A 27,574-nucleotide genomic window follows, 5' to 3' on the forward strand; every position below is an offset into this window, starting at 1 on the left:
TACATGCTGGGGTACAGTCTTTAGACACAGACATTTTGCTGATGTGTTATCTGTTTCCTGTTGTGAATTTGTATTTAAAGACCCATCAATTAGATTTCAAAGCATTTACTGAACCATACCATCTTCCCCTCAGCAATTTGTGATAATGCTCCTGCATATGTAAATATGTCAAGAGGTATTAGCTGTCCTTCAAACCCTGACTGTGCTAAATGCTTTGAAATAAAGAAAACAGAAGAAGTCTTCATTCATTGTATGTATTGGTAGGGCTTTCTTCAGGCACCCAACCAGACTAACGCATATGCATATCTGGTGATCAGATGCATGGGAACAGAATCTCCCACATTTCTGCCACTTTATGGGTACAACATGTTGGACTCTACAGCAAAAATGTTTGTCATGCTTTGAGGCCATTACTCTGTGTGTGCATGTGTGTGTGTGTGTGTGTGTGTGTGTGTGTGTGTGTGTGTGTGTGTGTATGTGTAATTATATATTGCCAGAGATAGTGAGATCTCTGCCCATGCACCCCATCAGTTTACAAATTTAATAAGCCAACCTTCTCTTCAGACTATGTATATATACTTTTCAACACCAGCTCTTTTCCAGTCATATGCTCTGCATATTTCTCATTACATTTTGTTTGCTATTTACTTATTTATTTTTTTGCATTGAAGAGTATACTTCCATGCCATTCAGAATGTTGACTGTCATATTTATCCATTTTTTCATGTTGCTTATTGCATAACTGGTGTCTTCCCCTGTGCTTTATTGTATTGAATTACTCGTTTTAATGTGTACATGACAATTTCATATAAGTAATTGTATAGTCTATTTTATTTGAATAAATAAATAAATAAATAAAATAAGTACAGGACAATTTCATATAAGTAGTTGTATAGTCTGTTTGTTGTATAGTCTGTTTATTTGAAAGGCTTTGATTACTATTAAAGCATGTATGTTGGTTGCAGTAGGGTACTGACAAGTTCATAAGGCCATGGACAGAAGTACAGTAAAGAAGTAGACTCAGCAAACATAGTGTGTATCTATGCAGTAGCTTTTGTCACAACGGAAAACATAGTGAGCAGATGTAACAAGTTGGAACCAATCCCATGGAAAGACACCTTTTAACACAATGTCTGAGAAACTATTATTAGCCATGAGACTTAATACCAAGTGGGTGGTCACATTTCACGGGCAACACAGTGTTCAAAATCCTGTGTATCAGTTATGCCCTCCTAACATTGTTTATAGTATAAGCCATTGTATAGCGTGCTCCCTTTCACCTGTGCAGATGATGATGGCTGGTTCCCTTGACATATTTTAACTTGTGTGACAATGTACTAATGTCTGATGCACAGTGTGAAAGAGCATTACATTAAGCAGGTGTCATAAAGTTGATGGCAAAGGGGTATGTGTAATGCAATACATTTATTTGTTTCTGGAAGCAATTTGTAGGGTACACACAGATTTTCACAAACAGCACAGTCCTATGAAGTATGTGTGTGTGAAGTATGTGTGTGGATCTCTGCATGCATTTTTCAGGAGAACTTTGAGTAAGATGTACAATACTTCCAAATGCCACACAGCATAGCCTGGTACAGTGGCTTGCACAAAGGTAGACAGGAAAATTATGAAGGAAAAACAGATATTCTGTATTCATGACACTGTAAATAGAATTTTAGTCATGTGCGCTTACTGCCTGACATCACAAGTTCAGTTAGTACAACTGGAATGCGATGCGGCAATCCTCATTTTTCTGAAAGTTGTAGCTCTCCTGAGTGCTGTTTCCTGCAAATTGCACACATTTCTTTCTTAGTTTTTTGAGATCATAGCAAAAGTAGTAATGTGACATTATGAGGGACTGCTGAATAGTGTGTCTTTTGCACATTAACAAATCAATAGATGAGTGGATTTACATTATAATTGAAAATATGCACAAAGACAAGAGTGGCTCAAAGAAAAATTACTGATGCTAGGGCAAGGAATAGAGGATTGCTTAATAGTTCGCTGTTGAATTTGAGAACAGCACAGCAAGTTCAAATAGAATCTATTAGTTGTATGACTAATGCAAGTGATATAGAATTTCCTAAAATATTCAGGACCCTCTCACCCCCACAAAAAAAATTCTTTGCACTGCATAGACTGTGGAATAGAGTTCATTTTCAGGTCAATTCTTTTACTGTACCAATATCATGGATTCAGGTTTGCAAAATAGTGTTTTGCTGTAACTTAACAAATCTGGAGATGACTGGAATGTCAGAGAATTACAGAAACAACATGACACAAGACAGCTGTTCCTCAGAAATAAATAGTTACACAAAACTAAGTTACAGTAATAATGTCTTGCAGATATAGTAACGGTTAAATCAATTGTCAATAGTAATGAAACAAACTTAAATAATCAAGCAGTTTCTGCAACTTTCTTGCAGAAGAAATATAATGAAAATATTTAAATAAATAAATAAATCTTCCTACTGCTGGTAGAAGGGAAGAGATTTATATAGGAAGTCCCTTCCTTTCCATTATGAGCTGTTAATTGCACTTGATTCTGTAAGGGTCTCAGTGCAGTGAAAGTTTTAATATCTCTACAGTAGTGTGGGGGGAGGGGACTGTCAACTCATCTTGGACTACAAAAGAAAACCCTGAACAAAGGCCTGCAGTTTAGCTAATTTTATGGCTGTAACTGGATAACTTCTAAGTATAGTGTAAAACAAGCTCTGAGCAAAGCATAAAGGAGGGTGATTAGAGACAGAAAAGAAGCAGTCCTTTTACAGAAGGTATACAAGATGACAGTGACTCACACAAATGCTACTATATGTCAATGGCATGGGAATTTACAGTTACTTCCTTATGTCTGGCATGAGTCATTTAAAGCAGACTTGAAATGCATTATGGGAAAGGGAAAGGGCTGAGGAAGAACAATATCACATTGATATATCAAGCCTCATTGGTAGGCATGTTGTGAAAAAACAGGATAAAATTACAAATAAAGCACTTAAAGTGATTTTGAGGTGTTAAAATAGGTCAGGAAACAAAGATAGAGTGAAAAAAAACAGATTTTAGTTGTAGGGTAGAGTTTTCCTTTAATGGCCCAGCTAAAGAAAATACATTTTAGTGGAGTAGCTGGGAAAAATTTCCAAGAGAAATACATAGTGTGTAGTGCAAAAATAAATTACAGAATATCAGTAGGACTACCATGTGACAAATATACATGCAAATCAAATGTTACAATTTCAGCACATAGCAGTGGAATAGATAAACATGTACACCCAATTAGCAAGGTGCTGTTTACGTTTTTAAATGTAACAAGTTATAAACACAGTGCACACTTTTCTTCAGTGAGCAAAAGACTCATTAAGTTTATGGCAACAGGCACATTAATTAGCATGAGATCTGCTATATTTAAAAATTAAAATAACTTTACCAACTTGACTGGGAGAAGATTACAGAGTTTCAGCTCATGGGATGACTAGTTACTGTTCATCAAATTTGATTTGTTTCTAGTGTAGTTTATTCAATTTCTGTGACCTATTTATTTCTTTTTAAGTACATGGGAGAGCCAGAGCCTATCTTGGCAAACAGTGGGTTTAAGGCAGAGTTAATCAATCCTTGATGGGCAGTCGGTCCCTCACAGTAAGCACACATGAACTCATGCTAACTGCACACATACTTATGGGCAATTTAAAAAATTAAGTAACCTATCCATCTGTCTTTGGGATGTGGCAGGGTATCAAAGACTTTGAGAGAAACACACATGGATATCAGATATGCAAACTCCATAGAAAAGGTACCCCAAATAGGAACTTAATGGGAGAGGCAGGTGCTGTGAAGTATCAGTGACAGCCAGTCCACCACTGTGATGTAGAAAGGGCAGAACAAAGCTCTAACCCACAACAGTGTAATTGTTTCCTTTTTTCTTTCATAAATTTAATACATTGAGTTGGTATTCACTTTTTGGAACAGAGCTCTAAGGAGTTCCTCTGCACTACGACTTAAAGGTATTAAGGACGCATGACAGCATAGATTTGTACAGCTGCTGCTGACCAAAGGTAAGACAGAGAATGCACAGATGGTTATGGAGTTGCAATCATTGAGGATATCTCAAAGCTAAGTAGCACTGGTGATTTCTGTGCTGCATTCCAGCTGTGAAGTTTACTGCTCTGTTATAAGCTACTTTTAGTTTAACACAAACTCGACTCAGAGTTAGTGTAATGAAATAACAAAGGAGATCATGCATAAGCATGTGGTGAACTCCTTTAATGTGTGTAGGGACGGGGGCATGTGACACACAGTTTGCTCTATAAAGGAGGCCTTGATGATATTTCTTTCTTTTGAATTTGTTCAAAACAGTCATTGATGATAAAAACAAAAACAAAACAAAACAAAAAAAACAGATATCTGATGGAGTCCACCACTTTAGGGGCATTTCCAAGCAGAGATGAGATTTGCAAGAAATTACTTTTGACCTGTTGTTAGGCATGAGTAGCATACAGTGGATATAAAAAGTTTACACACCCCTGTTAAAATGCCAGGTTTTTGTGATATAAAAAATTAGACCACAATAAATCATTTCAAAACTTTTCCCACCTTTAATGTAGCCTATAACCTGTACAATTCAATCAAAAAACAAATCTGTTAGGGGAAAAAATATAAAAAAATTAAAAAAACGTACAATACGCTTGTTGCATAAGTGTGCACACCCTTAAACTAATACTTTGTTGAAGCACCTTTTGATTTAATTACAGCATTCAGTCTTCTTGGATAGGAGTCTATCAGCATGGGTCATCTTGACTTGGCAATATTTGTCTACTCTTCCTTGCAAAAGCACTCCAAATATGTCAGATTGTGAGGGCAACTCTTGTGCACAGCAGCCCTCTTCAGGTCACACCACAGATTTTCTATTGGGTTTAGGTCTGGGATCTGGCTAGGCCATTCCAAAACTTTAATTTTCTTCTGGTGAAGCCATTCTTTTGTTGATTTGGATGTATGCTTGGAGACATTGTCGTGTTGAAAGGTGAAATTTCTCTTCATCTTCAGCTTTCTAGCAGATGCCTGAATGTTTTGGGCCAAAAGTGACTGGTATTTGGAACTGTTCATAACTCCCTCCACCTTGACTAAAGCCCCAGTTCCAGATGAAGAAAAGCAACCCCAAAGCATGATACTGCAACCACCATGCTTCACCATGGGGATGGTGTTCTTTTTGTGATGCAAAGTGTTGTTTTTGCACTAAACGCACCTTTTGGAATTGTGACCAAAAAGTTCAACCTTGGTCTTATCAGACCATAACACATTTTTCCACATGCTTTTGGGAGACTTGATGTATGTATTGTTTTGCAAATTTTAGTTGGGCCTGGATGTTTTTCTGTGTAAAAAAAGGCTTCTGTCTTGCAACCCTACCCCATAGTCCAGACATATGGAGAATACAGGAGATTGTTGTCACATGTAGTACACAACCAGTACTTGCCAGAAATTCCAGCAGCTCCTTCAGTGTTGCTGTAGGTTTTTTGGTAGCCTCCCTGACCAGTTTTTCTCTTGTCTTTTCATCAATGTTGGAGGGATGTCCAGTTCATTCCAACATCACTGTTGTCCTACATTTTCTCCACTTTTGATGACTGCCTTCACTGTGTTCCATGGTATATCCACTGCTGTGGAAATATTTTTGTACCCTTCTCCTGACTGATACCTTTCAACAATGAGATCCCATTGATGCTTTGTAAGCTCTCTGCAAACCATGGCTTTTGCTGTAGCAGGCAACTGAGTAAATGTCAGGAAAATCCGACTACAACAGCTGAACTTTATTTGGGGTTAATCAGAGTCTCTTTAATTGATGGCAGGTGTGTACCCAAGACTGAATTATGTAATTAAATCAAAAGGTGCTTCAACAAAGTATTAGTTTAAGGGTGCACACACACAACAAAGTATTAGTTTAAGGGTGCACACACACAACAAAGTATTAGTTTAAGGGTGTGTACACTTATGCAACCAGCATATTGTATGTAGGTCACATTAAAGGTGGGAAAAGTTTTGAAATGATTTATTGTGATCTCATTTTTTATATCACAAAAACCTGGCATTTTAATAGGGGTTGTACACTTTTTATATCCACTGTACCTCTGGATTTGCAAGCATTCAGTAATGCTTGAGGAAAATAGAGTCGGACTTTGTTAAAGCTGCTTTGAAGGGAAGTCTGGGCATTACACATGGCACTGGAGAAGCACACCCACGTGGAATCATCAGCATATGGCAAAAGGTGGGGCAGCTTTAGTGTCTCCACATGTTATTGACAAAAGGACAGAACAGCAAGGCCTCAGCACTGGTCTTTATGGTACTCCTGAAAGTAATTCCCCGTTGAAATTTGGAGGATGGTAGCTGAGATCTTCAGACTAATCGGACTGTAACTGTGAATACAGGAATGTATAATAAATCTGAGGTTGCATTACGTAGTATCTCTTCTCTGTAGGTCATCCAGTGTGGGGGATGACCTGGCTGATTCCATTGAGGAGACAGTACTCTGTCACCTGGGAGGGTGTTGTTGCACCCTATGGAAATTATGTGAGTGTTAAGAAGTTTATTCCACTTCTTATCACATCTGCCATTACTATAAAACCACTAAGGCACTGAAAGCAGTTTATAAAAACATTTATTTTCCAAATAGATAGCAGCACATCTAAACCACACCAATAACAACCTTAGACTAACTTTAACATAGCAGGACTATAGAACTAAATACATTTAAGACTTTCTGGAACATTCCTTCCAATCATATTTCACATTTTAGACTGACAGTAGAAATATGCAGTTATTATTTAGAGACAGAAAGCATAGGTCTCACATACTCTGCACATTCTTATGACTTCATTCGCACAGTTATACAAACAAAGCTGTATTCAGAGTAAGACCTGTAAGAAAACAAGGTTAAATCACAGAGACCTTTTATTTATGTTTCTAACTGCTTCACATAAACACTCACTGTTCCTTTGTTTCAGAACAAAGCAGCATTATAGGCCTTATCTAGTTTACAGCACAAACATGGTTTATGGTCTGAATAACAGAAATCCATTTTGTGAATTGTATTGTCTGAAATAATTCTACTAGAGAAAATCCATACTGACACTTATATTGTTTGATATTTCAGTATAGGTGTTAACAAGGTAGTTCTCAATATGTTACTATTTTACTAAGTAGGAGGTGGAGGAGGTGGTGATGGCACTGATGAATTGGCAGGTCAACATCCACATCAGCCACCTGCAGAATGTTCTTGTCCAGCTGAAAGAGCTGCAGCACTGCCTGGTTCTGCTCAGCATGCCCTGAGTAGTGTGAAAGGGAATCATCATCACATCCAGTCCCACATCACAGTGTTCCCCTTCCCTAGGTTTCACTGTCCTCTCTGTTTATTGCTCAGTCCTCCTATCATCAAATGTCTGCCCCATGCCTGTGTATCTTGACTGTGTTCCCCTCTTTTGTGCCAGCACCTCCCCTGTTGGTCTTTGTCAATGTTCTGTGCTTATTTGTTTGCCCTCAGTACCATCCTTATATCCTCTTTTCTGCCCACTCACTCCCCTTGTTTCTTTCCCCTTCTACCCCCTACTTTCTTATAAAAACAAAACATGGGCACCTCTCTCACAAAAAAAAGAAAAAAATCTATCTCTATTTATCCATCCATCCATCCAGTTTTTCTTCCCTGCCCCTATGCTAGTCATTGCATTCCTGTGTTCCTCTGCTTGCTCTTGCGACTGCCACATGTACCTATGTAATCCCCATTTATATGAAATACATTGATAAGGACTTTGCTGGGAGGCCCTCATTATGGCTCTCAACATTCCTTATAGCAGTGCGACTTTCCGTGTGGGGATGCACACAGTCATGCATATGCTATGTGCATGTTATTCTGGTGATGGACATCACAGTATGCTTCTGTATTCCTGCATAGTGTCCAGTTTCTACAAGTAGATTTGTTAATTCATTAATTAGTTAATCATTGTTACTTTACTTGGCTTCTACTATTTTGATAATTAACCTTGTGTTGTAATACACAAATTTGACTGAGTGTTGGCCATTGTACAGTTACATAAGCAAAGTTTCTGAATCCCAGGGCATATAACAATGTGATCTTTGGATGCTGGGGGGGGGGTATAAATATGTACTGATCATATTAAACAGAGAGTTAAAAGATAATAATATTTTTTTTAAGGTGGATGTTTTAGACTAATGTTCTAAGCTTAAGCTACAGACATTTTTTAAGTTGAAACACATAAAGACAAGAGAACATCATGAAACACACAAAATGGTAGTTTTTTCTTGCATTTGCAAAGTAACTAATTGAGTTTTTCCACTAGCACCTGCTTTTGGCTGAAGGCAAGCAGACTGCAGGTGTAGGTAATTAATTCTGAGAAGTATGGACAGTCTGTAACTTGTAAAGGGGTATTAGAAAATGACGATGGATCAGGGGACTTATAAGGGAAATACAGCAGGAGAGGGTAGATATCTGTCTCTGTGGCATAGAGGAATAAAGTCTTTGCTGTGACTCAGACATCTGAGGTTCAGTTAGTAATCCTAGCAATGCAGGAATCAGGCAGGAACAGGAAGTAGATAAGGGTCTTTGCCTGCTCTTCTCTACCAGGGTAGGGTGGTGCAGCATGGCCTCAGATGCACGCAGGCTGGTGAAGTCTCTCTGGTGCAGACCGTCAAGACTATAGCTTGTGCTGTGGTGAGAGGGGCAGGGCTGCTTGGAGGCAATGCATCTTGTGGAAGTGAGAGGATGTCCTCCACAGACAGCTTATTGCATGTGCCCTCCCTGGTACTTCATTGAGTTCATGCTCAGGTACAGGCAGGGCTAAAAACAAAAAAAAAATGCAAAACACCACTCTTAGTTGTCTTGGTTGTCTATTATCTGGTATGGAACAATTGAGCTGATTGGCTTTCATGGTAGGGAACAAATGAGATAACTGGTTGAGAGAGAGTGTCAGATGGCCAACAGACAGTTGGCACAAAAAAATCACAAAAAAAGAGAGAGGGGGCTTAGACTTCTGAGGAAATATATGAGAATTGTTATGGAAGATGTGAATTCAGTAGCAGGAATTCAAATAGAATCTACATATTACTCCACAAAATATAATAACTGAGATAGATTGGACAGAAATTATAAAGATGCAGGTTAATGATGCAAAAATGAAAAATTGGCACACTCTTACTTATTTGTTAAAAGAGAGAAAGTTGAGGAATGGATAATGAATATGATTCACAAATTATTAGGGACTGTAAAAATTACTTCAGAAGGGATAGATAGTAAGTATGATAAAAGGAAAATGGACTTTAAAAGTATAGTAGTAATAAAACAGAAAGATAATGGAAATAAGTGATAGAAATTATTTAGATGGCCCGACAAAGGTTAAAGTATTGTAGAATAAGGAGAATCTGACAGAACACAAACAGGATCACTTCAATGAGCTAAAGGGAAAATAAGGGAGTATTTGAACATTACATATGAGTTTAAGGAACTACTTTTGATAACAACTCTACAGTATAAAACATTTTTGCATAACAGCTTTGGCAACAGAAAGTAGAAAGAGTTGTTGCCAAACTTGGGAAGCCTATGACAAGAAAAATAACAGGAGTTCCTACAGAGGTATAAGAGGTATTAGGGATATTTTGGAAATGTTATGAACATTTGTATAAAGCACAGGAATGAAGAAACCAAGAAAAGGCACAAACGTAAATATTTATATATGCATATCTATGAAATATTTATGGGATACTTAGTTATGCCAAATGTAGAGGAATATGAGGCTTAGCAATTAATATCTAAAATAGGAAAATATGAAATAATGATAGTAGTATATAATTAATTAACAGTGAAATCTCCAGAAACAGATAGTATTCCTGGGAAAATCTGGAAGTTAGGAAGGGTATGAGAGATAAAGATCTAGAATGTTCTGTTCAACAATATTTCAAAAGCTGGGGAGAATACCACCACCTTGGAGGAAAGCAGTGCAAATGGTATTACTGAAAGAGGGTAAAGATCATTCAGATTAAGCTTCATATAGACCATTTCAGTATTAAACCATGATTATAATGTGGTTATGTCTATATCAGCTAAGAGAATGACAACAATTTTACCAAAATTGATTGCTCTGGTTTTGTGGAGGGGAGGCAAGTATTTATAATCCAGAGCGAACTGTAATGTAAGAACATTCTTCTAATATCAGTGTCTTGATAGACAGAAATAATTTGGTAGGATTTTATGAGTAGAGCAATGGTAAGTAACATTTACATGTCCTATTGCATTAATATAGTTAATACTGGCTCCCTTCTAACAAGCTGTGTTTGAACAAAAGAACCAAACAGGGATGTTTTCTTTTCCCTGTTCTATTTACTTTATATTTAGAACCATTATCAAGGAAAATAAGGGATTCACAAACTCAAAGATAATAACGAGTGTGTTAATCAAAATAACTTAGCCTTATTTCCTGATTATATTTTATATTTGATAAATTCAGAAAATGACATGTTAGTGTTGGGGAACACAAAAAGAAAATAAAACAAACGCTATACTGGTAAACTATGCAGACAAACATGAATTGGTTCAGCAATGCTCATAATTATGAGGAGATGGCAAAATGAAGTATTCAGGTGTATCGATTAAAAGTATTCTGTAAGAGTAGCAAAGGATATGTGTAAAGAGACTAAACAAAAAATAATACAAAAATTAAGAAACCAAAAATTCTTGATTACACATATGGACAGTAAGGTATAAGCCATGAAAATGTTTTAGTCCCTTCAGTCTTTTATACAGATTAGGCATATTTTTATGAACCAGGGAAAATGTTGTGCATGGCAATGAATAAAGATCGGCAGGAATTAGTTTTGAAAGGGAAGAGGGCAAACGTTAATTGGGATAAGTTGAATAACCCCGTAGAACAAGGTGGTTTAGTTTTACCTGATTTCGATGATACTTTAAAGCTACACAGTTAAGGTTTATATACACAACTCAGGAAAAAGGTTATGAATCAAAATTGAAAAGGATGATGAAGAAAAGTGATGGGGAGTTTGAGAGACAAAAAGAGACTAGCATTTTTGGATTCAAGACTTTAACGAGAATAGTAGGGACTGCACAGAATATTATATTCATAAAGTAGAAAATTGCAAATTACTAAGAACTAAGCTAGCATGGGAATGAAGAAAGGAGATTTTACCAACAGGGATGTCTGCAAGTAAGGGTATAGAAATAGGCAAGTAAGAATTTACTGAAGGGAAATTAGCCAGATAACCCCTAAGTCTGAGGGCAAAAAACTCAAAAGGAAGATGGAACAGAGTGGGATGAGGCTAAGCTGAGTTTGGAATGCAGGTTAGAGATTGCTTTCCGTATCAGGAAATGATAACAGAAAATAGGCAAGGAGAAATGGATACAGGAGTATCAAGTGAGAAATCAGCTTTGTTGGAGGTTTTAGTTATATATCAGTCAGAATATGCTGTTAAAACTGGAATAATTTGTAGGGCATATAAAATACTGCATGATATTTACAATAATCAGTTAGAGGAGGCTTTTAGAAAAAAATAGAAAAAAAAAGAAAAGAAAAGCAAATTACAAAGGAACAACAAGAATAAATGTATACAGCTGCCAAGTATGCAACAAAGTACAGACTTTTTTTTTTTGCATGAAACAGCTTGCATAGGTACTTTTATACTCCAATTAAACATCACAGTTCCTCGTGTACCTGGTAAACATTTGACATATGATAGGGAAGAAAGTGTAAATTGTGAACATGTTTTCCTGGGAATATAATGTGTTGGCAGATTTAAAAAAATGCCTTCCTACTAATTTGACAAAAAAATGATGGAGGAACAAATGTTGGTAAGGAAATGATTGTTTAAGCTGGGCTATAGCATATGATTTGCCTAGGCATAGTAAGGCTTTACTAAGTTTAAAGTTATTGTTGGTCAAGAAAAGTAATAACTAAAGACTTCAAAGATGGCTGCACATTGAGTAACAGCTTAATTCTAGATCTCCTAGTTTGAAAACAGAAATCTAGCAGAAAAAGCCAGTGGACCTATACTTCAAATAATAATAATAATAAATGGGTAAATTTCAGTAACTGGCTAGTAAGTGCACTACCTGGATGCCACGGAAAAGTAAATACAGAGGACATGAACAAATACAAAAGGTGTGGGAAAAAACACCAACTGGAAACAGTAATTCAGCTGTTCAGTGAAAAGCAGTGCAAGCTTCAGACATGACTTCCAGTAACCTAGAAGAAAGCGCACAGACCTGATTAAAATAAACAAAACACAGATGGAGTATATCAACTCAAACAACAAAAGGCTGGGAAAAAATGGAAGAAGCTTTAAACAGATATTCAAAGGAGGTGATACAAGTGCAAAACTCATACATCAAAATGAAGGAAAGTCTGACTGAATATGAGACAGCACAAGGAGAGAAGTTTAAAAAAAATAACAGAATTAGAGAACAGAGTGTGTAGGGAAAACCTGAGATTTTCTGCTCTACCAGAGAAGCTGGAAGGAACAGAATCTATTAATTTTATGAAAGCACAGATAAGCAAACTGGACTGGTATTCCAAAAAAGGAATTGTTAATTAAAAGGGCACATTGGGTGTATGCTGCAAACCTGGCTATCAGAAAGCAGCCTAGACCTTTAATAGTAAACATGCAATGACAAAACTGTAGCAGTAGGACAAAGTATTAAAACTGGGAGACAGCAGAGTGTTTGTGGAGAATGACTTCTATTGTACACCAGGCAGAAGAAGAGTACATTTATTCCATTATTCAGGGAATGTCAAGAAGCAGGCATGAGATTCAAACTGCTGTACCCAGCTATCCTCAAAATATTTTCCTTGGAGGGACAAAATATTTTTTTATGAAGTACATGTTAAGGAGGAAACACAAATGTTTGTCCAACAAAAAGTTAGCCATGAAACAGAAGGAGATTCAGATTCTTGTTCTGGTAATAAAGAACACAGATAAATTCTGCCAGTTAAACCTTTTCCAATGTTTCAATCAAAAATGCTAGAGAATAGGAAAAAACACAAGTTGACTAGAATAATTGAGAGTACATTGGAAATGAAGCAGAGACAGGGTTTGGGAGATGGAGATGAGCAGGAATAAAATCAGTAACTTGGAAATTGGCAAATGTGGGGTTATAAAAATGTAATTATATTTGTGAAACATGACAGAACAAGCAAATCTGGAAATATTGGACTTTTTTGGACTTTGTTAAATTTGTAGTGGACTCTAAAGCACATGCCCTACTTCATGTCATTAACATTTGTAAATATACTTACGAGAGGGGAAGAGTAAGGAGAAAGTTAACTGTAACTAAAACAAATGTATTTCTTAATGGTACTATTTTAATAGTGCATGGTTTCTTTGCATGCTATAAAGTACAGTTTCATCAGTTATTTTTAATTGTAATGGGGATACTAATGTAAATGGGTGCTCCTGTTTTTTTTTCTTCTTTTTTTCTTTCTTGCTCCATTCTTCTCTTTTTCTCCTTGTTCAGTTTTAAGAAACATAGGCACTGCAATGTAAAAAATATCTTGTTAAAAGAACATGACAAAGCAAAAACCAGTGTGCTTTTTGTCATTATTGCATAGGGGAATGACTGGATTAAGGCTCTTAGCTTGCTTTAGTAACAAGCTTTAAGAGAAAGCAAGTAAATGAAAAAGAATATTGAACATTGTAAGTTTTTTTTCTAGTAACTAAATGTATGCTTAGCAATTGTGTATCTGGTTCTCAAGTCTCTAGGAGACAATCTGATACAGAAATGGCTAAGAGATAATGTTGTCTAAAAGTATTCAAGTGTTTTCCCAGCTGAGAAAGCTTTAACGATAAGGCAAAATTAGATGGCACTTAGAAGCAAAGGCTGCACCAAGCATCTTAGCATGGATAACCTTTATTTTAGGTTAACTCAAGTCCAAGAGTATGGTTGTCAGTTTGGAACATTTGCTCCCATTAGGATGTTAAAACTTCAATATTTGAAGATGTATATAGTTGTGTGTATGCTACTATCAAGTTAATAGGTTTAAGGGGTATTGGGGTATGTTGTTTTCTTTTTTTTTTTGTTTGAGGGATTTCAATGAAACAAAAAGTTTTGTAAGATGTGACATAGGCTCAAATGGATATGACAAGAAACAACTGTCAAACGGTGTATGCATGTAACACAAAAGCTGGAAATAGACATTTAAAGAAAAAGCTGTTTTACATAAAATGTGGGAATAATATTTTAAGACAATGATGATTTCTGTAATGTCTTTAAATGTCAATGGTTCCACAGATCAAAACAAAAAAGATAGAGCAGTGAAGTATACAAAAAATGTAGGTTGCAAATAGCTATGCTACAGGAGATACACTTGGAAAGAACTGAACATGTGAATTTGATAAAGAAAGGTTTTTATGGTGCTTATTCATTGGAATACCTAGGGCAAAGGAAAATAGGAGTACTTATACTAATTGCAAAAGAAGCTCCAATGTTGATAGAAGAGGATAAAAAAGATAATAATGGTAGATTTGGGGTACTAAGGGCTACTGGCAAGGGAGGAGAATTACACTGGCATATATTTGTATTCCACTTAAAACTTCTATAATGGAGCTTAAGAGAATTCTTTGAGAAAATAATCAGCTTTCAGCGAGGAATATTACTTGCAGGTGGGGAGTGGAATTTGATTTGTAATAGTGAAGATGTGTCTGGGGAGCAGAAGACAAAATATAATGAAGTAGGGTAGAGTTTTGAAGAAATGTATTAAAATATTTGTTATGGAAGATGTGAATTCAGTACTGGAAGTGTGGAGTGAATTTACATATCATTCCCCAAGATAGAAAAACTGGGCTAGGCTAGACAGAATTTACATTTCACAGGAACATGTGCATTTAATTGAAGGTCTTGATACACCCCCAATAATTGTTTCAGATCATGCACCAATAATAATTAAAATAAAAACACAGGGTAATGAAATAAAAATGAGACACTAATGCTTTTCCAGCTATCTGTTGAAAAGAGAGGAATTTAGGGAATGGGAAGTGGTAATTATTCAGGAGCTATTAGAGAATATAGAATTTTTTTCTGAAAATATAACTAGAGAATGGGATAAAATTAAACTGAGTTTAAAAATAAGGTGAAATAAAAGAAATGGAGATATAGTTAAGAAGTAACAATAATTATTTAGAGGGACTGACAAATGTTAAAGTATAGCAAAGTGGGGGAATCCCACAGAACAAGAAGAGGAGCAACTACAGAATGCTAAACAGAAAATAAGGGATAATATGCATGAGTTTAGAAATATTGCTGTTAAGCAACTTTTTTTGATAATAACTCTAGAACACAAAAACGTTTAGCATAACAACTCAGGCAAGAGAAAGTAGAAAGGGCTGCCACCAAGCTTACAGAGCCTATAGGAAGGAAGATAAGTGATCCTGTAGAAGTATTAGGAATATTTTGGAAATTCTATGAAAATCTATATAAGGCAGAGAAATATGAAATCAAGAAAAGGTACAAATGGAAGTATTTATGAAAGCATTAAATATGCCAAGGGTAGAGGTAGATGAAACTCAATTATTAATAATTAGGATAGAAGGAGATGAGATAAAAATGGTGACTTATACCCAATCTGCAGGAAAGTCCCCAGGAACAGACAGTATTCCTGTGGAAGATTGGAAGCTAGGAGGAAAAAAAGACTGATAAAAGATATAGAAGGTTTTGTTTAGCAGTATTTTAAGAGGAGAAATACCAACATCCTGGAAGAAAGTGGTGGTAGCTGTAATACCTAAAGAGGGTAAAGATCCATCAGATCCAGTTTCATACAGGCCCATTTCAATACTAAACCATGATTATAAAGTGTTTATGTCGATAATGGCTAAAATAATGGCAAATGTAATGCCAAAATTGATAGATATGGATCAATGTGGTTTTGTGGAGGGGAGGCAAACATTTGACAATGTTAACAGAACACTGATAATCCAGAGGGAAGCAGAATGTAAGAAAATACCACTATTATTAGTTCATCTTGATGCAGAAAAAGCATTTGACAGAATAAGCTCGGAGGTTATTAGCAGGACAATGGAAGCATTTGAATTCCCTGATAAAATTATATGGTTGATTAGGAGGATATATGAGGGATCAGAAGTGAAAATTAAAGTGGGTGAATTCATCTCTGATAATTTCTGGTTCAGCAAAAGAACAAGGCAGGGGTATTCTCTTTCTCCTTTGTTATTTGCATTATATGTAGAACCATTGGCAAAGAAATAATGGACTCAGAAATTCAAAGATATAATTGGTATGGTAGTCAAGAAAAGCGGGCTCTATTTGCAGATGATATTATTTTGTACCTGATAAAACCAGAAGAGGAGATTGCAGTGTTGTGGAATATTTTGAGACAGTTTAGAACCTTTTTGGGATACAAAATGAATGAAGCTAAAATAAAGGCAAGAGATATAAATTATGTACACACACAAATCGGTTCAGCAGTATCCATATTTATGGTGACATAATAAAATGAAGTATGGATTAAAAATGATTCCGGTGTGTGAGTGAAGGATATGTGGGAAGAGACTAAACAAAAGATAATACAAAACCTGAGAAATTGCAAGCTCTGTTATATGGATATCGATAGTAAGATACAAGCAGTTAAAATATTTTTAAGTCCCTTTAGTCTTATACACAGGTGAGGCGTATTTTTATCAACCAGGGGAAAAGTTGTGGATAGCAATTAATAAAGAGCTGAAGGGTTTTTTCTGAGAGGGGAAGATGGCAAGAATGAAGTTGGCTAAGCTGATTATTCCAATAGAACAAGATGGATTGGGATTGCTCGATTTGAAGGGGTATTTCAGAGCAACACAGTTAAGTCTCCTATACATAGCACAACCAGAAGCCTATAACTCAAAATGGAAAGGGATGATGATGAAACAGGGAGAAGCTCAAGAAACAAGGGGAGACTGGAATTTTGGATGCAGACCTTTAAGGAGAATAACAATAATCATACAGAATATTATATTCATAAAGTAGCAGAGCATATTCTAAGAACTAAGCCAACATAGGAATGGAGAAAGGAGATTCTGGTGATAGGGATGCCTGCAACTAAGAATACAGACAATAGGCAAGAGGGGGCTGGAATTTATTGAAGAGAACTGGCAAAGGAGTTAAGGTATTGGGAGCAAATAACTAGAAAGGGAAAGAGAATAGAATGGGAAGATGTCAATAAAATATTTGGACTGCAGGTCCAAGATTTCCTTCCCTATCAAGGATTGGGGTTTCTATCATGAAATTGAACATTGAGAATGCTGAATACTGGAAGGCTGAACTTGGTAGTTAAAAATTTGAGAATGCTGAAGCCACGGAAACCCAAATTATTTCCCAGGGAAAGAATTTGGTTGGCTGTTTCTGCGGCTTTGGCATTTTTGGACTGGGTCAAGGTAAGTGTACGAACAGGTAGTGATGGACTTTAGGGTTAGGGCTTGGGTTAGGTAAGTGTGTGATAGTGATGGACTTTAGAGTTAGGGCGCGGGTCAGGTAAGTGTGCGGTAGTGACAGACTTTAAGGTTAGGGCTGGATTAAGGACAGTGCATAGATAGTGGTGTATGTTAGGTTTAGGGTAGGTTTCAAAAGTGTTTGGTGTGATTGTGTTATGTGTGTGTTTTTCGGAACAGCAAATTTTTTTCCCTGGGAAAAAATCCGCTGTTCTGAAGTGTCAATGTTATCCTATTCAATCTTCCAAGTTCGAACTTATGGTGTTCGACATTTTGGAAGTTTGATTTCTTGATATAGACCCAAGGATTGATATCAATCAGAGTATAGGCAAAGAGAAAGAAATGGGGAGGGGTGGTCCTAAATGAAAGATCAGCACTGGTAGAGTTTTTATTAGAATCTAGAACAGAAACTGCTGTTAAAAAGGAATAAGTAGTACAGCATATAAAATATTGCATAATAACTGTAAGAAACAGTCAGAGGAGCTTAATAAAGAATGGGAAGAGAGATTGGAAAAGCAACTCACAAAGAAACAAATGGAGACTATATGTTTGCCTCCCAAATATGCAACACAATCTAGAATATTTAGAATCTTTGACTGGAAATGTTTCAATAGATATTTTTATACCCCAAGTAGACTCCAGAGAATTTTTCGTCATGTACACAGTCAATGTTGGAGGTGTGACGGGAAGAATGAGGTAATTGGGAACATATTTTCTGGGAGTATAATGAGTTGTCAGACTTTAAAGATTCCCTGCAGACTACTCTGCCAGAGATACTGGGTAAGCAAATTGGTATAACTAGAGAAATATTTTTTTTTGACCTATGGTACAGAATTGGAATTGCCTAAACATAGTAATGCCTTGCTGAGTCTAATTATGGTGGCTGCCAAAAAAGGAATTACTAGAAAATGGAAATCAAAGTCTAAACCCAGTGTACTAGAAGTAGTGAATATAGTAACAGAGATAAAACAAATGTAATTGGGATCTTTAGAAAAGGGCAGAGGCAAATTACATAGAAAACATGGGGAATGAGGGAACAATACATACAGGGGAAGAATGAGGTTTTAAAAAGAAGGATCTGAATGAATGAGCTGTATAAGGTTTGAATGGCAATGGTTGGGTAGATAAGTGATGTGTAATGTTTGCAACTAAAATTATGTCAGTACAGTCTGTTATGTAAGTACTTGCAACTAAGACTACGTCGGTATGGTTTGCTTTCATTTATATAAATGTATGATTGCCTATATCATAAGTGATAATTTAATAAAGATGCTTCTTGTTAAAAAAAGAAAAGTAATTATTAGAAAGTGGAAATCAAAAGCCATATCAACTGTAAAAGAACTGAATGTATGATCTTTAGAAAGGGAGGAACAAATTTCAAGGAAATAAATGTAATTTGTCAGAACAATACATGAAGAATATTGAAGGAGAAGTAAAATTTAGGGGAAGGCAGGAACTGAGCAGTTTATGTAATGGAGTGAATTAAAATTGCTATAAAGAAAACACGTATTCATGCTGCACAGCAAAAATAGTGAAAACTGTTATTGTTATTAAGGTTTGTTTTCCTTTCTAAACTCAAAAACAAGAACAAACTAAAAAAACAACAAAGGCAAGGGTTTTCTCCAAAAAACAACTTTATAACAGATAAAGTTAGCGCAAGTAAGCACTTTCGAACACTGCCAATGCGTGAACTTCTTCAGACAAACAAACACTTTCAAATACTAGAATATATAGAAAAACTCAATGCATGACATCATAACCCCTCTTAAAATTTAAGAGTACATAACATCAAAGAATGTAAAAAACATTTAAAAAATGTGCTTATAAGACATATATACACACCCATAAAGCACCAATATATACAGTTTTAAGAAAAATTGTTGTGCCTTTCAGCTTTTCCCAGTTAGGGGTCGCCACAGCGGAACTCCGGTCCGCTAATGATTGGCAGTTGATTTTTACGTGCCAAGTTGCCAGCCCTGACCCACAACCATCAATGAAGGTACACCCATTCACGCATGTCTCCACACAGAAGACGCTCTAGCTGAGAGTCGAACCGGTCAGTGTCTTACTGTGAGGCGACAACGCTACTGCAGCACCACCATGTATATGAAAAAAATATATATATATGTATGTATATATAAATATATTATATAAATATTACATTATTGACACAAATACAAATCACCTCTCAAGAGATTTCTTTCTCAAAGCACACTTTATACAACAAGCATCATTCAACCCTGGGTAGACAAAAGCATTAAGTCTAAGTTGCCAATAAAGCTCTTTTTCTTCAAGTAGTATTTGCCATGGTCCACCTCAAGATGTTTTCTTAACTTGGCCAATAATAAAATACTGAAAATGATGCCCAAAATTATCCAACCCATGCTTTGCCAAAGCATTGTTGGAATTCAATTTAGCAATACTATATTGGTGTTCATAAACTCTTTGTTTGAAGTGTCTCTTAGTCTTACCAATATAGAACCCAGTACACCTTTGACATTTAGCAACATAACCCCAGAAGTCTCACAATTAAATTTCTCTCTGATTTTAAAGTTAGCATTATTAAGAAAAAATGACCTAGTAACCGTCATAAATTTACAGAAGTTACATCTCCCACACTTCCACATTCCTGCGTTAGAGGGACAAAACAATTTATTTTCTAATATATTTTTAAGATTCCTGCCCCTCCTAAAAACCATCGCCAGCTTGTCAGGTACCTTAAGGCGAATCGCAGGATCCTCCATCAGAATAAAGCAGAAATTCTCAATAATACCCCTCAAATAATAGGAATCCAGAGAAAAAGTGGTAATGAATTTTAAGGAAGATGACTCAGACTCATTGTTATTTACTTCCACAGCCTCAGATTGATGCTGAACCTTATCTCCATCAAATCTATCACCAATGTCCATGGTTAAAGTCGCAGATCTACTCAAAATAGGATTAAACCATCCATTATTTCTCTTATTACTAACCTCTACAATGATTTCATCTACTAAGGAAATAGGATAGTTTCTTTTAATAAACATCTTGCAAGATCTCACATTCCTTGGTGAAATCAATGTCCAGGGTAACCATCCTAGCAGCCCTCACCACTTGTCCCTTAACACCCTTTTTCACATGAAGGGGGTGGGAGCTGCCAAAATGTAAGAATGAATTGAGTATGTAGACTTATGAAAAATACCTACATTGGAGTCTATCCTTCTTTACCAAGACATCCAAATAAGAAATGACCTCAGTGTTAAATTCAAAAGTGAAACTTAAAAAGGATGTAGAGGAAGACATAAAATCCACCAGAGTTACAGCTGTGTCATGGGTACCGTTCAAAAAGATGAAAATATCATCCAGAAAACATGTGTACCACACAACTTTCTCCTTAAAAAGGGAAAATTCAAAGAGAATCTCCTTCTCCCACCATGCCCTTAAACAGTTGACAAAGCTCCCCCCACAGGGGGAACCCATGGCAACACCAGACCTTTGGACATAATATTCTCCATTGAAAATGAGGTAATTGTTGGATAACACTATATCCAATAAATATTCACTCAAATTAACTTCCTCACTAGGTGCCCCTTTGTAGATCAAAAATTCAATACCAGAGGACTGGGGTATCACAGAATACAGATCTTTAACATCAACAGTTAAAAATGACAATTATCGTTAAAAACTACTTCATTAAGTGAACCCCAAAAGTCCCATGAATCTCGGCAGATCTGTTTTTCTGTGCTTAAGTATTTTTTCAGTTTGAGATCTACAACTTTTGCACAGCCATATGTCATACATTTTCTACCATCCACAATGGGGCGAAAAGGTGGGTTCTCTAAATCCTTGTGATTTTAGGTAGTCCAAACATAACAGGGGTCACAGGGGATACCATATTAAGATAGTTACACATATCAATGTTAATTCTACCTTCAATAAACAATTCATTGATAAGAAATTGCAACCTTCTGCATTGCCCCATGAAAGTCATTGACAGAAACCTTTTGGTATGTCTCTGTTTTCAGAATCGATAAAAGCTTGTTGTTATACTCAAATTCCTCAATGAAAAGCAATCCCCCACCTTTATCAGGTTTTAAAACATGTATACTTTGAGACCTCAACAAATTCAAAGCATCATATTCAAAGGGTGAAACATTTGGTTTTACAAAAAAAAAAAAGGCAATTGGCTATTCAATGCAGTTCTAATATTCACCATACAAAGTTTTTCAAAAATAGATTGGACATTGTGTAAAACAGGGTTAACAGTACTAGAAATCCTAAAGTCATTGTTAAAACTGGTAAAATTACCAAAAAAGAATGTTGAGATTCAACTTATGTATGTTGTTGTGTCTTTCGGCTTTTCCCGGTTAGGGGTCGCCACAGCGGAACTCCGGTCCGCTAATGATTGGCAGTAGATTTTTACGTGCCGAGTTGCCGGCCCTCACGCACAACCTTCAATGAAGGTACACCCATTCACGCATGTCTCCACACAGAAGACGCTCTAGCTGAGAATCGAACAGGACAACGCCTTACTGTGAGGCAACAACGCTACCGCAGCACCACCACCGCATGAGATTCAACTTGCGTATAAACAATTTTAAATCAAGAAGTGTCTCAGCAAAGTCCGCTCTCTTAGAGGGTACAAATTACAAACCTCTCGATAATAGTTCAATAAGCTCACTTAGTGGATCAAAGTTAGAGTAATTAAAGATCTTACAGTCATTTGTAGAATTAGTTAAAATCCATAGTTTCATCTGGATCATTTCATCCATAATATCAAGGGCTCCCTTGTCACCGTAAATCAATGATGATGCTTGTTGTTTCTCTTCTTCTGAAAGTTCTGTTGATTTACTTGAAGGCCCTTCTGTAAATTCTGTCTGTTCTCCTAATGACCACCCTGAAAAACCTGTTCTTTTATATTTTCAGTGTTTTTATTATTGTTATTGTTTAACCGTTCACTGCGTCTCACCACATTGTTGGTTGAGCTAGATGGACTGTTATTCACAGCTGTATCATTTGAAGTAGCTTCATCAGGTTGGAAAAAGCTACTTCCTTGCTCGTTAACAGGCATGGTCTGATTAGTGGAGAGCTTAGCATTAGTAACAGGTGGGAGGGGATAAGCAGTGCCATTCGAATAATCCCACCTATCCCTTTCCAATTTCTTCCATTTATTGTCCTTTAATTTAACCAGAGTGTTATCAGTGCTAACAAAAATACGATTGAAATCATATTTATAACACAAGAAATCAACATGATTCTTAATTGACTCCTCCAATGGTAGAAGCTCAGTTTTAAACCGCTCCATCTCCTCATTATAATATTTAATGAGGAGTTTTAAATAATCGCATCTCTGTTGGTCAAATAATTTTAATAATTCATGATGTAAAGGAGAGTTGCGAATTAAGCCAGATGGATATTTCCATTGGCGAAGTCCCTTAGGGACTAAACACAGTTTAATGCATTTGTTTAGATATGATACCTCAAGTTGCAGTTTTTTTAATTTAAATAATTTACTGTCAAATATCTTGAGGTTATCCACTAAGGTGTTGTTGTCATCACCATTACGTGATCCAGCAGTCTCACTATTAGACTCAACACCAAGGCACACAGACTCGTTTAGACAATCAATGAGAGAAGGGGTAGTAATGTCTGTAATTTCATTAGAATTACCTTCCTCATTCCGGTTTCATGAGGAACCAGATGCCACAGTAGCAAACCCACAGGTTTCATGCCGAGTACCTGGTGGAGGTTGCAAGGAACAAGAAGAAATAACTGAAGCCCCACTAATGTTAGCTTCCATTCTCTCATGTCTATCAGGGAGAGAGTTAAAATGGTCAATCTTTACTGTTAGGGCGTCCAATCTAGATATCAACTGTTGTAGTAATAGAGTCAAGTCCCCTATGGTATTCACCTCAGTAGGGGAAGTTGTATTCTCCTGAGAAAATAAAGGTAAAGAGGAGAAACCACTTGCCATATCTCAAACTATGTAAACTCAAAAAACAAGAACAAACTAAAAAAACAACAAAGGCAAGGATTTACTCCAAAAAACAACTTTATAACAGATAAAGTAAGCGCTTTCAAACACTTATGCATTGGCAGTGTGGCAGCATCCCTCATGCCATTGTGATATCTGGGAAGCTGCATGAGGGAGGGTCACACTATTTCACCACATGCCTTAACACACATCACGAAAGAGCCAACTTATTTTTTATGAGGGTCCTTTTGAAATAAATAAATAAGTAAATATACCCAATCATTGTTGGCACCTAAAGTGATAAGCAACAATGGAAACAATTTATTTGGAGGAAACTGTATTTTTGGTTGTCTTAGAGGCAGAACAGCACAGTAAGTTCTTGTAATTTATGTGATTATTCCAAATTACCAATAATTCTAGATATGGGCATCTACCAAAGCCTTTGACACAGGTACTGCTAAGAGATCTAGATGACAGACAAAGATATTTAGGCATGGCATGACACCTGCACAGTGGCATTCCTTTCAGATAGATTATTTGCTGTTTTTGGGAACATAAGATCTAGGGAGGGAAAATCATCTAGCAGTCAGGAAAGGATTCTTTATTTTGCAGATGGTGGACCCCAGCCATTAACAAACTTTACAATAAGAGGAGAAAGCTATTACATGATAGAACAAAATCCATAAAAGGGAAGTCACCCCTGATCATTATTAGTAAAAAGCACTCATAAAATCAACTAAGGCCAATTTTGAGAGAAAAATTGCCATGGATTCAAAGGACAATCATAAGGCCTTTTTCAGCTATGTTAGGAACCTGGGTGGAAACTCCCAGATATGCTCAGAATTAGTCCAAAACGATACAAAATCACTGAACCCACAGACATTGCCAACATACTGGCAGACAGGTTCAGTGCAAACTTCACCCTCTCCCCTAAAGGAGAGATAACTATCCCAGCCGAGTGTAGCCTCCCGGACATCTCAAATGCAGGTGAAAGCTGCTCTCTAAAGCTAAAAACACAGCATCAATGGGACTGGATGGTGTCCCCGGCTGTGTGCTACTAAATGAGGAATTAACCCGCACATAAGGCAGCTGTTTAATCTCAGCCTTACCACAGGATCGTGCCCAAGGAGTGGCGCAACTGTGGTCCCACTCCACAAAGGCGCCTCACGGACCCTGGTAATTACGCCCCATAAGCTTAACAAGTCTAGTCTGCAAAGCTATGGAGAGGATCATAATGGAGCTCATAAACAAAGATATAGGGGACTTGCAGACATTGGACCCGACCCAGTTTGGCTTTGTCAAGGGAAGATCATGCCTTTTGAACTTGGTCGACTTCTTCAAACAGTCACCAAGGCCATTGATGAGGGAAAGGCAGTCCATACAGCCTACCTTGACCTTGCAAGGCTTTCGACACAATACCCCACTCGGGTATTGTAGAAAAACTTACCAGCTTAAATGTAAACCCATATGTCACAAGATGGGTTGCAAACTGGCTTAAGGACAGAACCCACAGGGTTAGAGTTGCTGGCACTGTGTCAGACTCCAAGCCGGTCACAAGTGGTGTCCCACAGGGCTCGGTCCTTGGCCCCTATTGTTTGGCATCTACTTCTCAGAAGTACAGGCCAGCATGGGAGGACTTTGGCTGACAAAGTTTGCAGACGACTGCAAACTGGGCCATAGTGGAAAGTGCATCGGACACGGATATCCTTCAGAAGGGACTCACGGAAACAGATAGCTGGTGCCAGAGCCATGGCCTGAAGTTAAACGCCAAAAATGTATAGTCATACCCTTCGGGAAAAACAAGGTAACCCCAAGCTACCATATAGGTGGCAATCCACTAAGCACAGAAGAGGTTATCAGGGACCTGGGGACCCAGGTTGACAGTGGCCTTTCTTTTGACACTCACATTGCTAAAGTGGTTAGAAAGACCTTCTACATTGCCCACCTGATCATGAAGGGATTCACATCCAGATCTAGTGAGGTCATTGTTACTGTACTCTTCACTTATCAGACCAGTGATCGAGTACAATGCCCCATTCGGGATGTATCTCACCAGACATCTGCAGCAATTGGAGAGACCCCAAAAGTTCCTCACCAAAAGGATAAAGGGACTCCAAAATCTGTCATATGCTGCCAGATTGAAGAAACTCCAGCTCTATTCAGTCGCATACCGTCTGCTCAGAGGTGATATGTGCCTGACATACAAGGCCATGTCCAACCCGGAATTAATGGACATGCTCCACCTCAAAAATCCAAATCCACCAAAACCACTAGAGCAAGCGACTTAAACCTTAGCACGGATATAAATAGGACGTGCTGGAGGGATAGATTTATCACTCAGAGACTCCCTATGCTGTGGAATAAAATCCCGGTCCATGTGAGGCAGAGCACCTCGCTGACTCTGTTCAAGAGAAATCTAGACCTGTGGATGGGAGATCGTAGGTTTACCCCGGGAATCATCTCTGTGTCACTGCTGGACAGAGGCACAACAAACTAATGGGCACAGTATTTTTTCATATAAGGGGTGGCGTAAGCCACAAAAATTTGGGCTAGGCTTATAAATGCCTTAGGGCAGATAGCCTAGTATAAACCTATGAACCTATGAACCTATGAACCTATGGAAGTTAAACTTTGACAGATACAGCTGCTGTAATGCCAAGGATGGTAAGTGTGCAATTAATCTTAGTGAGTACCACCACATTCCTGTGCATGTGACTGATGTGAACCTGCCCACCCTTGCACACATCCATTGGAATCTTATTGTCTAGCCTCTGTCTAGCTGTCACAATGGTGGTAGCTCCCCATACCCACCTCACAAGGAAGGACAGCTGGTGTTAACTGCTCAACACCCCACACCCACATCACAAGGAAGGATGGGTGGTATTAGCTGGTCAACACCCACCTCACAAGGAAGGACGGCTGGTATTAGCTGCTCAACACCCCACACCCACCTCACAAGGAAGGACGGCTGGTATTAGCTGCTCAACAGCCCACACCCACCTCACAAGGAAGGACAGCTGGTATTAGCTGCTCAACAGCCCACACTCACCTCACAAGGAAGAATGGCTGGTGTTAGCTGCTTTATCTTCCTTCCCTGGCAAGCCCTTGTGTACCAACATTGTTGGTCAATCTCATATCAAGGTTAGCACAGTCACACTCTCTGTCACTATACCAGTGGCACTGCTGGGTTCACCAGATCTCTAATTACATGTTTGAAAAGACCACTGTCTACCTTAGATAAAAAAATGGCATAAATTATGGTCACTTTTCCCTTTTTCCATTCTAACATTTACCATGCATGGCTCTTTCCTCAAAATTAAATGCCTTAAGATCACTCTATTCACATACTGACACAAGTCTTTCACTTGGTCTGCATATTCTCATCGAATTGTACTTTCTAGTTTCTTCGGACTTCACTCACAAGTATGACTGGGTACTTGTTTGTTCGAGCAGCCGTCTAGTGACGGCAGTACTTTAAAATTCTCATTGCCTAAACCACAGGGCTTTGCTATCCAGAGATTACACAGGCTCCCTGTTACCAAAGAGCAGGCCTTACACATGCTCCCTGTTACCAAAGAGCAGGCCTCATGTGTGCTTACTAGCTTAGCACCTCATGCTGATGCCTGGAACATCACAGTAAATCTTACTTGTTCAGTGATATAGCCACCTTAGATGCTTTTTTGGGGGGGGGGGGGTCGAGAGACTTAATGCCATAAGTATTTGGGGGGAAAGCTGTTGTCTGAAAAACCTACTATGTCTTTAGAAATAGCAACTTCCTCCTCTTTGACTTGATGTCAGTGACAATGACAAAAAAAAAATGGATTATCCTCAACACGTTCTTGAGCATATTTCTGACATTCCTGCCTGAGCACAGAAATAATGATTAAGTTAGGGTAGGAGGAAAACAGGTCTGTATTATTTTCTTTCTCACTCACTTTTACTGGCATTATATACTAGTGTTTTATTATAGCTGGAAATAAATAAAATAAAAATAAATGAAACACAGATTACCATTGAGGCTTGAAAACAGGATGATTACTGACTGAGTGAGCCTGATGAAAAATGAACCACCTACTTGTGTCACTAGTTCATGTGTCTTCTCCACAGGCATCTTACAAGTCTGTTGTGCTTCTTTGTTATAGGGGTGTCGCC

General features: G+C 37.5%; 1 protein-coding gene across 2 annotated transcripts in view; it reads right to left on the reverse strand.

Annotated features, from left to right (window-relative positions):
* CORIN (corin, serine peptidase) overlaps positions 1 to 27,574 on the reverse strand; it is a 1,415,152-nt gene that overhangs the window by 59,120 nt on the left and 1,328,458 nt on the right. The window lies entirely within an intron of this gene.

The sequence above is a fragment of the Protopterus annectens genome, chromosome 2.part0, assembly GCF_019279795.1.
Source record: "Protopterus annectens isolate FY-2018-M chromosome 2.part0, PAN1.0, whole genome shotgun sequence".
NCBI classification, from domain to species: Eukaryota; Metazoa; Chordata; order Ceratodontiformes; family Protopteridae; genus Protopterus; species Protopterus annectens.